Source organism: Bubalus bubalis, chromosome 19, assembly GCF_019923935.1.
Source record: "Bubalus bubalis isolate 160015118507 breed Murrah chromosome 19, NDDB_SH_1, whole genome shotgun sequence".
Lineage (NCBI taxonomy): Eukaryota > Metazoa > Chordata > Mammalia > Artiodactyla > Bovidae > Bubalus > Bubalus bubalis.
In genome coordinates, this window is record NC_059175.1 from 22,286,076 (window position 1) to 22,289,442 (window position 3,367).

The 3,367-nt window shown below is 45.2% G+C and overlaps 1 long non-coding RNA gene across 1 annotated transcript; it reads left to right on the forward strand.

The window, feature by feature from the left end:
- Positions 1 to 254: 254 nt before the first annotated feature.
- Positions 255 to 3,166, forward strand: LOC112580620. The gene is made up of 2 exons (XR_003104947.3): positions 255 to 410; positions 885 to 3,166. It is a non-coding gene; the product is annotated as an uncharacterized LOC112580620 (long non-coding RNA).
- The last annotated feature ends 201 nt before the right edge of the window (positions 3,167 to 3,367 follow it).

A 3,367-nucleotide genomic window follows, 5' to 3' on the forward strand; every position in this document is an offset into this window, starting at 1 on the left:
GCTTTTAAGCTCCCTCAACGTCCTTCTAGTAACCCTCTTATCTTCTGTGCCTCTCCAGCAGTCCCCAGGACATTCCGAAGCTCCATCGCCCTCTTCTAAAACCAATACCTCTTATAAGATATATTCAAGTGTATTTTTAATACCATCATTCAAAGCACATGAGATATAACCAATTTTGTTGGTTCGGTGTGTTGATTTTCATTACTACAAAAACAAAAAGAGGAAAGCTAGGTTGAGTTGAAATATAAAATCATCAAAAGCAAAACAGGAAACAAATGTTTGCTCAGCCAACCATTTCCTGCTGAGGACGCTGTGCAGAACGTGGCCTGTGAAGGGTTCACTGTGCAGCCTTGAACAGATTGAAGTGATTCATGGGGGGAAGTAGCACCCAAGCCAAGGCCTCGTGGAAGGTATGTGGAGCTCCAGACCTCTGAGCTGCTGCGGAAGGGCAGGCTCTGAAGGCCCCTGTGTCTGTGTGGAGGGGTTGTCTTTGGAAACTATCTTTTTAACAGGATGAATGTGAAAGCCACTGGGAAAGGAGACAAAAAAAAAAAGGCAGCACAAAACTGCCACTTGAGCTTTGCTTCCTGCCCATGTCGCTCTAGCTCGTTGCTGATGGTTATTCTTAGGCCTCCTTTGCTTTCAAAGGTTTCCTCTTTTCTATTTTTGGTAGCAGAATATGGATTTAGATCTGCGTTACTCCTCTCAACTACTAATCCATGCCCCAAAGAGAGTAGGGCTGCTGCTTCTTGTTAGCGATCAGTTCTCTTTCTTTTCAGCACCTCTAAATGATTTTTAATATTAAGGACACAGATTTATGGGAAGGAGTCATTGAGTTTTCAAACTGATTTGTAGTCTCCTAATTTGCACATTCCTTTCTCCAGCAGGGGCATCTCAGAGATCATCTCCGGTAACGGGGGCTTGACTTTGTGATGAGTGAGAGAATCCAGGTTGGTAAAACAGATAGCCATCCAGTGACGAAAAAGTAAGCGAGGATGCTTTGCCTGGGAATAACACGCAACTGATGAAGCACAATCCCACTATGGAAGGAAATGATTGATGCCTATGCAATATAAGATTAGCCTAATCTATATGGACTGTGACAAAAAGCTACAAGTTTTTGGAATGCTCCGGAAAGCTGAGGACCTTGCCCTGTGCAAAGAAAGACACGTTGTATCAGAGCGACATTTCTAGTATCACAGGTGTTTAATTTCATGCTCTCTGATTCTAATTTTTGAATCACTTCAGTTTCTCCTGATTTCACGACCACCTAACTTTGCTCAAACATGAATAATAATCTTGCCTGGGTTGTCTTTTATAGCCAGAGAACTCAACTTTTCTATTTTTAAAAGAAAAGAAACATCAAGCCCTTGAGTCCTCTCCTAAAAGTATGGGTCCGCCTCCTTGGCTGAAGGCAGAGCTGGGACCCAGGAATGCTGCCCCCTGAGTCCAGCTGCCTCTGCCCACGTGGTCTTCCTCAGGGTCTCCCTCAGGGCTTTAAAAGGGTGACAATCTTCTGCTTGAGGAGGATTACCACGGCAAGCTATAAACCGAAGCATCAAGCCGGCTGCCCCACCACCCCAAGGTTATCCACACACGTCTGGTTTGACCTTCACAACCCTTTAGAAACCAGGAACCCACACTCCACGAATATTCTACTTGTGCCATAGATTTTATTTTGTTTTGCATAGAGCAAAATGAACAGAAACATGTTGGGGTTGGGGGCAGGGGTGGGATTTTGAGAATTAATTCTAGGCACTTTACAGATGGATAATTTGACAAGGAAAAAAAAAAATTCTAGGTCACATAGTGCGTTTTCAGCACCGAAGATGGTATTTTAAAATATATTTTACATAATGGGTTCAAGCAGCAGGCAGCATTATCTGCTAAGCGGCTGTGCTGACAGCGAGCTAAAAAGCTACATAATAGAGTTAAAAAGAAAGCCTTCCCTGAGTTTTCTCCAGAGCATTTTTACCCTGAGGAATTTTTTTAGGGGTTATTTTAAATGTGTCCCAATGTCAGACTTGTTCAGAAAGAGAGCATTGTGTATCTCAAGAGAATGATGCTTTGCTGTCCTTTTTTTTTTTTAAAGTAGAGCAAAATGCTAACTTTTAATAGATCATCTAGCCTTTTCTGTACAGAATATGTCCTCCCTCAGAATTCCTATGCAAATATTCAAACTCCCGGACCGGGAAAAGGTTAAAAGGAACTGAAAAAGTCTATAGTGCCTCTTTCTGAGACGTACTCCAACACTTGGCAGGATGAGGTGTTCATAGCAGGTGCTGGATTTGCTATAAATGGACAATTTATAAACAGAGCTGACAACTGGGAAAACAGAGCAGTGGGGAATGCTGGCATTCCAGGGGCCAGCGGTTGATTTCCTATCAGATGGTCCTCAGCATGGAATTATTGATAGCCGCTGCTCTGAAAGAAAGCCAGTTGGCTGACGCATAAAAGGGTTGTGCCTCAATGCCTGCCTGATCTGCTGCTAGATATTTTAAATAGGTCAGTGCAAATTAGCTTCTTCAGGTTGGTAGTTCCTTAATTAGCAATTTAATTGCAAAGTCTCCCCCCACCCCACCTTGAGTGAATCTAACGCTCTTCCCTCTCTGTAAGGCCTGATCACTGGGACCCGGGAGAAGTCGACTGAAACAAGAGGAGCCTGAGGGCGGTGGCGGAGGACTCAGAACAGTCTAGCACCCAAGGCCAACACAGAAGCTGGCTGAGGCAGGCCCTCTGTGCCTGCGAGGGCAGTGTCCATGGCCATGTGTCCTGGGAGAGAAAAAAGCGGGCCTTAGAGTGGGCCTTAGAGTGTTAGAAGCTGTTAGACTTCCCTGGTGGCTCAGATGGTAAAGCGTCTGTCTACAATGCAGAAGACCTGGGTTCGATCCCTGGGTCGGGAAGTTCCCTGGAGAAGGAAAAGGCAACCCACTCCAGTACTCGTGCCTAGAAAAGCCCATGGACAGAGGAGCCTGGTGTCCATGGGGTTGCAAAGAGTCAGACACGACTGAGCGACTTCACATTCATAAGAGCTCTGAGCCCTGCCATTTCTCTTTTGCTGTTTGTCAAGGGCTGCCAGTACACTGGGGCATTCCTGAGATCTCTTAGCAAGGTTCTGCTTTCCAAGGATTCCCATGGTACATTCCAAGAATCACATGGTAATTTCCATTGTTGTTTTTTCTTTTTTTGGGAAAAGTTTCCCCCCATTGAAAAGTTTGGTGGTGGTTCCAGGCTAGTCGGCACTGGATGGTGTTCCTCTGTGTACCCTGCACCCGTGCAGAGTTCTGCTCAAGGCTAGTGGAGTGGCCATACCTGTTCATTCTAGCTGTGTGAGTGGTTTTTCTCCGAGACGGTTGTTTGGCAGGGT